Here is a 9195-nt window from a genome sequence, read left to right on the forward strand (position 1 = left end):
TCATTGAGTTCTACAGAGGAATTGTAACCCAAGTCATATTATATACTTATTACAGGATGTCAGACCATATGTGAAATATCAAGAGGCAGTTCAATTAAATTAAATTCATTAAGATTTTTTAAATGCTTATTCTGGCCCAAGAACTATACTTGGTGCTGGAGAGACAGAGGTGAATAAGTCATTGCTTTTTCAATCAAGGAGTTCACCATCTATTAAAAAGACAGGTGAACAAAAAATGTCTGACAATATAGCATGATCAGTGCTAAACAAGCAATATATACTAAGCAATGGAATGAGAAGGGGGATTGGAAAAATTGTTACTGCTCTGTTCTAGTAGGTAACCAGAATGGATCATAGGCGAGGGATGATGTTTATCAAGTCACTGAAAATGGAATCCAGACTTCCTGGAGCCTTTGAGGCTGAGTGAACCCCTGAAACTATTGCCCTGAGATAATCGTTAAACCGTAAACCAAAAATGTTCCCTGAAGTCTTCTTAAAACCAAACAATAGTTTAGCTTAACTAGTAAAGTATATCTGCCTTGAGCATTACACTCTTTTAAAATCTGTCTATATGGGATAAAATTGACAACAGCAACTCAAAAGTTTAGATAGAAACCTTAGGGGCAGTGAGTTTATGTTAATAAAAAAATAGGGAGGAATAACTTGGAAAAGGAGGGTGAGAATGATTGCACAACTCAAAGAAGGTAATCAATGCCACTGAATTGTACATGTAGAAATTGTTGAATTGGTCTATGTTCCACTGTGTGTGATCTCAACAACAATACCAGAAATAAAAGAAATTACAAAAAAAAAAAAAAAAGAACCCTCAAGTGCACTATCAGCTTTCCTTCCTTCATCAGAAGGGAATCTTCTCATCAGGGCCTTTTCCACCTTCTAGCATTGCAAGGAGCCCTTGTGGTGCAGTGGTTAAGCATTCAGCTGCTATCCGAAAGGTTGGCAGTTCAAATCTACCAGCCACTCCTTGGAAACCCTATGGGGCAGTTCTACTCTGTCCTACAGGGTTGCTATAAATTGGAATCAACCTGACGGTGATGGGTAGTATTGCAAGTTGAGCCAGCAAGTGTAGTTGGATGAATAAACTTGTAAGCTAGTACTCAACTATTGAGTCTCTTGGCTTCCAATTCTCTGGTCAGCCAAAGTATAGACTTCCTTCCTCTTCCCAACAAGATCAGTTACTGTAGATTTTGGACCTCACAAAGCCTATACCTACTCAGCCTGCTAAGATGGGATCTGAATCAGTCTGGTCTCTCTGTGATAGGTTCTCACACACTTCGTCTTTCCTTCTATCATTCTAGAAAAATAGTCTGTTTTGTACTTTCTTGATATTGCTTTACTCCTAGTTATCTGTACCTTGACTTATCTTTTCTGAATGAGAAGCAGAAGTCAGATGACTCATCAGCACAATCATTATGACTTTGTTTGCTGCCCATGATAATTTCAGATTTCTGACCTAGATGTTTTTTTTTTTTACCACTTCTGCTTCAGATGAGTCATATGACTTCAGGCGGTGGATTAGAATCACTGCTTTGTCTGCCCTAACTAGTTCTGTGTGTCCTCTCTTAGGGCTCATGAGTGTTTAGAAACTATGCTGCTGGACAAACCCTTCCCAGTGAGATGAATTGGGAGGTATTCTTTTTTTGTGATATCTCCTTTCTACTGGTTGTTGTGATCATCGTGACACTAAATATTTAAAAGCCATCCAAAGGCTTCACGGGTGAAAACTTTAAGTACATCTTAGACATGTATCCCTATTTATTGTGTTGTCTGTAACTTGGGAAAGTCAGAAACAAATGAGTATATCTCTTCCTTGTGACACCTTTAAAGATTTCTTAAGACAGAAGATGAGCAACACAAAGAGAAATGTACCTAATATTCTGCCTACAATATGCTAGTGTATTCTTATATCACCTTTGGGTCACATTCATTTTTGCCTACCCAGCTGCTAGCACAGGACTGTGCATATAGTAGGTATCTAATAAATGTTGTGAATTAGTGAATAAAATAATTCATGTACTGACTTGCTTCATGATATTAGGAACAGTATGGAACACGGCAATCCAGTTTCTATATTTACAGGAAGAAAAAAAAATTAGGCCAGTCTACTATCTCCAATGAGAAATATTGTGGGGTAATTTGTGTAGCTGAGATCTTTAAACTCAAGAAAAGTGTATAAACATTGTTGTTCTTTGCTGTTGTCCAGTCAGCCCCTGACTCATGGTGACCCCATGTACAACATAGGATTTCATTGACTGGTTTTCAGAAATAGGTTTCCAGGTCTTTTTTCTTACGCTGTTTTCATCTGGAAGCTGTGCTGAAACCTGTTGATCATCATTACAACATGCAAGCCTCCACTGACAGACAGGTGGTAGCTGTGCATGTGGAGAGTTGACCAGGAATTGTACCTAGGTATCCCACATAGAAGGTCAGAAATTTACCACTGAGCCACCACTAAAAAAAAAACCACTACCTCCATCTAAATATTATAGTTCTCTAATTTTACTGGAAGGGAAAACTATAGGAGTGCACTAAGTGCTTATCTACAAAATATAATTTGAGGGGCTTTGCATCAGTCTCTTGAATGCCTACCATGACACTGCCTACCCTCTTACTTGGCCAGTAATCCTCAACAAAAGTGTTGGTCTTCAAAGTCGAGTACTAAAGTAAAAATGGCTTTTTCTGGAATTATCTTCTTAGAGACCACACATTAATTGGAGTGGAGGAAGAATGATGAGAATTTTTTTAAGCCTTCTCTTTTATAGGTCTTTGTCATTTGGGAGAGAACATGGGTATAAACCTAAGGCAGAATTTCCCAAGTTATTTTCTGTGTATTCCTATACCACCTATACTCCAACCTCAACTATAATTGTCAATATACATTTTTCTTAGTTTGTCTTTATGGATTTATTTCTACCTGAAATCACACGTTATTTACTCTTTATTATCTGCCACCATCACTAGAGTGTAAACTCCTCTGGACTAGGGACTAGGCCATGGCTCTATTATCAGCACAGACATGAGTATCTGGCATATACTAGGTACTCTATCTGTTATCCATCTGTCATTTTGTCCTACTGTGTTTGTGTGTTGGTATGATGCAGGAAGCAATGCCACCAGTATTTCAAATACCAGTAAGGTCATTCATGGTAGAAAGATTTCAGTGGAGCTTCCAGGCTAAGACAGACCAGGCAGAAGACCTGGTAATCTATTTCTAAAACTATTGGCCAGTGAAAACCATAGGAATAGTAGTGGAACATTGTCTAGTATAGTGCCAGAAGATGGGCCACTCAGGTTGGAAGACACTCAAAATATGACAGTGGAATAGCTGCCTCCTCAAAGTAGTCAATCTTAATGATGTGGATGGAGTAAATCTTTCAGGACCTTCATTTGCTGTTGTGGCGTGACTCAAAATGAGAAGAAACAGCTGCAAACATATATTGATAATTGGAACATGGAATGTATGAAGTATGAATCTAGGAAAATTGGAAGTTGTCAAAAATGAAATTGAACACTTGAAGATAGATATCTTAGGCATCAGTGGGCTGAAATGGACTGGTATTGGCCATTTTGAATCAGACCATCATATGGTCTACTATGCTGGGAATGTCAAATTGGAGAGGAACGGGGTCACATTCACAGTCAAAAAGAAAATTTCATGATCTATCCTGAAGCACAACTCTGTCAGTGATAGGATAGCATCCATGTGTCTACAAGGAAGATGAGTTAATACAACTATCATTCAAATTTTCACGCCAGCCATTAAAGTCAAAGATGAAGAAATTGAAGATTTTTACCAACTTCTATAGTCTGAAATTGATCAAAGTTGCAATCAAAATGCATTGACAATTACTAGTAATTGGGTTGCAAAAGTTGAAAACAAGGATTCAAGTAAAAAGAAATCCTTGACAACTTCAATTTATCATGATGTTACTTAACTTGTTCAGTTGTGAGAATTTTTGTTTTCTTTATGTTAAGGAGTAATCCATACTAAAGAGTATTTTTTTATTTCATCAGTAAGTGCATTCAGTCCTCTTCACTTTCAGCAAGCAAGGTCGACAGGTTTTAACGAGTCTTCCTTCAATCCTGGGGCTGCATTCTTCTTCATATAGTCCAGCTTCTAGGACTACTTCCTAAGCATACAGATTAAATAAGTATTGTGAAAGGATACAACCCTGATGCAAACCCTTTCCTGACTTTAAACCACACAGTATCTCCTTGTTCTGTTCAAATGACTGCCTCTTGGTCTATGTACAGCTTCCTCATGAGCACAATAAAGTGTTCTGGAATTCCCATTTTTCATTATGTTATCCATAATTTTTTATGATCCACACAGTCAAATGCCTTTGCGTAGTCAATAAAACACAGGTAAACATCTTTCTGGTATTCTCTACTTTCAGCCAACACCCATTTGACATCAGCAGTGATATCCCTCGTTCCACGTTCTCTTCTGAATCTAGCTTGAATGTCTGTCAGTTCCCAGTTGGTGTAGTGCTGCAACCTCTTTTGAATGATCTTCAGGAAAATTTCACTTGCATGTGATACTAATGATATTGTTCAATAATTTTCACATTCTGTTGGATCACCTTTCTTTGAAACGGGCACAAATATAGATCTCTTCCCATTGGTTGGCCAGGTAGCTGTCTTCCAAATTTCTTGGCGTAGAGGAGTAACCACTTTCAGTGTTGCATCCATTTGTTGAAGCATTTGACTTGGCATTCCATCAGTTCCTGGAGCCCTGTTTTCGACAATGCCTTCAGTGCAGCTTGGATTTCTTCCTTCAGTAACGCTGGCTCTCAATCATATGCTACCTCCTGAAATGGTTGAACGTGGATCAGTTCTTATTGGTACAGTGACTCTGTTTATTCTTTCCATCTTCTTTTGATGTTTCCCGTGTCATTCAGTATTTTGCCCACAGAATCCTTCACTAATGCAACTGCAGACCTGAATTTTTTCTTCAGTTCTTTCAGCTTGAGAAATGCTGAACCTGTTCTTCTCTTTCAGTTTTCTAACTCCACATCTTTTCTCATTTGATTATAATACTTCACTCCATCTTTATGACTTGCCCTTTGAAATCTTCTGTTCAGCTCTTTTACTTGATCTTTATTTCCATTAGCTTTAGCCACTTGTTCAAGAACAAGTGTCAGAGTCTCTTCTAACACGCATTTGGTCTTTTCTTTCTTTCCTGTCTTTTTAATGACCTTTTGCTTTCTTCATGTATGATGTCCTTGATATTATTCCACAACTTGTCTGGCCTTCATTGATGTTCAGTGGATCAAATATATTCTTGAGATGGTCTCTAAATCAAAGTGGACTATACTCAAGGTCATATTTTTGTTATTGTGGGCTTATTTTTTCTTCAGCTCCAACTTGAAGTTGCGTACGAGCAATTGATGGTCTGTTCTGCAGTCAGCCGTGGGCCTTGTTCTGACTGATGATATTAAGCTTCTCCATCATCTCTCTCCACAGATGTAGTCAATTGGATTCTGTGTATTCCATTTGGTGAGGTCCATGTGTATAGCCACCATTCACGTTTTTTAAGAAAGGTATTTGCAGTGAATAAGTCATTGATATTGCAAAATTCTGTCATGCAACCTCCAGCAGTGTTTCTATTACCAAGGCCATTATTTTCCAAATATTGATCTTATTCTTTGTTTCCAACTTTTTTATTCTAATCAACAATAATTACCATTGTATCTTGATTGCATGCTTCATCAATTTCAGACTGCAGAAGTTGGTAAAAATCATATGCATGTAAAAGCTGGCTAATGAATAAGGAAGACTGAAGAAGAATCGATGCCTTTGAATTATAGTGTTGGCAAGCAATGTTGAATATGCCAATGAAATGCCAGAACAATGAACAAATCTCTCTTAGAAGAAGCACAGAAGGAATGCTCATTAGAAGGGAAGATGGTGAGACTTCATCTCACATGCTTTGGACATGTTATCAGAATGGACAAGGCCCTAGAGTAGGACACCATGCTTGGAAAAGTAGAAGGTCGCAAAAGAGAGGAAGACTGACCTTCAACAAGATGGATTGACTTGGTGGTTTCAGTGTTGGGCTCAAGCATAGCAACAATTGTGAGGATGGCACAGGACTGGGCAGTATTTCATTCCATTGCACACAGGGTCACTAAGAGTCAGCAGTGACTTGATGGTACCTAACAGCAACAATATTGACAAAATGTTGAATGATGCAGGAATCATTTAAAGAAGTTGGAAGGACTGCACAGAGTCATTATACCAAAAAGAATTGGTTGACATTCAATGATTTCAGAATGTAGCATATGATCAAGAACTGATAGTATAGTCCAAATAGTCCAAGCTGCACTGAAGGCATTGCTGAAAAACAAGGCTCCAGGGGTTGGCAGAAAACCAATTCAGGTGTTTCAACAATCAAACACAATGCTGGAAGAGCTTACTTCTCTAAGCCAAGAAATTTGGAAGAGAGCTACCTCACCAAATGACTGAAAGAGATCCATATATTTATGCCCATTCAAAAGAAAGGTGATCCAACAGAATGTGGAAATTGTTGAACAATATCATTAATATTACATGCAAGTAAAATTTTCCTGAAGATGATTCAAAAGTGGTTGCAGCAATACATTGACAGTGAACTGACAGAAATTCAAGCCAGGTTCAGAAGAGGATGTGGAATGAGGGATATCATTGCTGATGTCAAATGGATGTTGGTTGAAAGTAGAGAATACCAGAAAGATGTTTACCTGTGTTTTATGAATTATGCAAATGCATTTGACTGTGTGGATCATAACAAATTATGGATAACATTGTGAAGAATGGGATTCCAGAACACTTCATTGTGCTCATGAGGAACCTGTACGTACACCAAGAGGAAGCTGTTTGGACAGAACAAGGGGATACTGCGTGGTTTAAAGTCAGGAAAGGTATGTGTCAGGGTTGTAAACTACACCATACTTATTCGATCTGTGTGCTGAACAAACAGTCCTAGAAGTTGGACTACATGAAGAAGAATGTGAAATCAGGATTGGAGGAAAACTCATCAATAACCTGCAATATGCAGATGGCACAGTCTTAGTGCTGAAAGTGAAGAGGACTGAAAGCACTTACTGATGGAATTGAAGACTAGAGCCTTTAGTGTGGATGATACCTCAACATAAAGAAAACAAAAATCCTAACAACTGGACAAATAAGCAACATGTTGATAAATGGAAAAAATAATTGAAGTTGTCAAGGATTTCATTTTATTTGGATTAACAATCATCACCCATGGAAGCAAAACAGCAGTCAAGAAATCAAATGACATATTGCATTGGGCAAATCTGCTGTAAAAGACCTCTTTAAAGTATTGAAAAGCAAATATATCAGCTTTGAGGACTAACGTGCTCTTGACCCAAACCATGGTATTTTCAATCGCCTGATATACATATGAAAGCCAGACAATGTTTTATCTTAAAGAAGAACTGATGCATTTGAATTATGGAGTTGGCAAAGAATATTGAGTATACCATGGACTGCCAGAAGAAGGAGCAAACCAGTTTTGGAAACAATACAGCCAGAGTTGTCCTTAGAAGCAAGAATGGGGTGACTTCTTCCCACATGATTTGGACTTGTTATCAGGAGGGACCAGTCTTTATGGACATCATGCTCAGTAAGGCAGAGAGTCAGTAAGAAAGAGAAAGACGAATGAGATAGATTGGCACAATGGCTGTGACAACTGGCTGAAACCTTGCAAGAATTGTGAAGATGGCACAGGACCTGGCAGTGTTTCTTTCCTTTGTATATAGGATCCCTATGAGTCAGCATCTAACAACAACAACATAGTTAATATATTTTAAGCAGAATGTATTAGGTTTTACGTTTTTTTAAATCAGGTCTGTCAATATTTGTGTTATAAATGGAATTTTATGGTCTGCAGTGGTTAAGCATTTGGCTGCTAACCAAAAGGTAAGGTTGGCAGTTTGACTCCACCAGCTGCTCCTTGAAAACCCCATGGGGCAGTTTTACTCTGTCCTACAGGGTCAGTATAAGTCAATACCACTCAATAGAAACAGGTTTGAGGTTTCTAAAATTTTTTATTTTTTTAGTGTACGTAATTACTGATATGTTTAGGTTACTGTCCTGGTTATCTAGTGCTGCTATAAGAGAAATCCCATAAGTGGATGGCTTTAACAAAAATTTATTCTCTCACAGTCTGGGAGTATAGAAGTCCAAATTAATGCTGCCAACTCTAAGGGAATGTCCTAAGGACATTCTCTGCTCTTGGCGCTGCTTTCTTGGTGGTGTGAGGGCCTCAACTCTCTGCTTGCTTCCCTTTTCCTTTATCTCTTGTAAGAGAAAAGGTGGTACGGGACACACCCCAGGGAAACTCCATTTTCATTGGATCAGGGATATGACCTTAGTAAGGGTGTTACAATCTCACCCTCACCCTCTTTAACAGAATCTAATCTTGCCTCATTAACCATAGGCAGAGATTAGGATTTACAACACATAGGAAAGTTACAACCACAAAATGGAGGACAACTACACGATACTGGGAATCATGGCCTAACCCAGTTGACACATATTTTGGGGGACACAATTTAATCCATGACAGTTACTATTACCATTTTACTATTTGTTTTCTATTCCACAAGTTTCGTGTTGTTGTTGTTGTTTTTTTTTCTATTTAATTGCCTTCTTTTAATGGTTATCTTTGAGTTTGTGTGCATAGTTGTTTTGTTACTTCCCGAATTTTCTATTTTTAGGACAATAGAAAACTTAATTTTGTTTATCTGCCTCCTGCCCTCCATACTTTGTACAGATGTTTTATGCTGATCTATTTTCTGTTTCACTATCTTCTGTTGTGCCTCCTTGCTCAATTTTTACATTCAGTTATTGAATTTTTCAGTTCTAGAATATTAATTTGATTCTTTTTCTGGATTCCAGCTATCTGATGAAATTCTCTGTCTTACTAACCATTTTCTTGTGTATATTAATCAAAGTTATTTTAAATATAATATGATCAATATAACATATATAATTATAGTTATAATTCTAATATCTGTATCATCTGTGAGTATGTTTCTACTATCTTTTTTTCCTTCTTGGTGCTATCCTCTCAGAATGCCTGCTAATGTTTAATTTAAATGATGGGTATTATGTGTGAGGAATTATAGACTCTTCAGGTGACATCCTTACAGAAAGAATGATCCTTATCCT

This window comes from Loxodonta africana, chromosome 5 (genome assembly GCF_030014295.1).
Source record: "Loxodonta africana isolate mLoxAfr1 chromosome 5, mLoxAfr1.hap2, whole genome shotgun sequence".
NCBI lineage: Eukaryota > Metazoa > Chordata > Mammalia > Proboscidea > Elephantidae > Loxodonta > Loxodonta africana.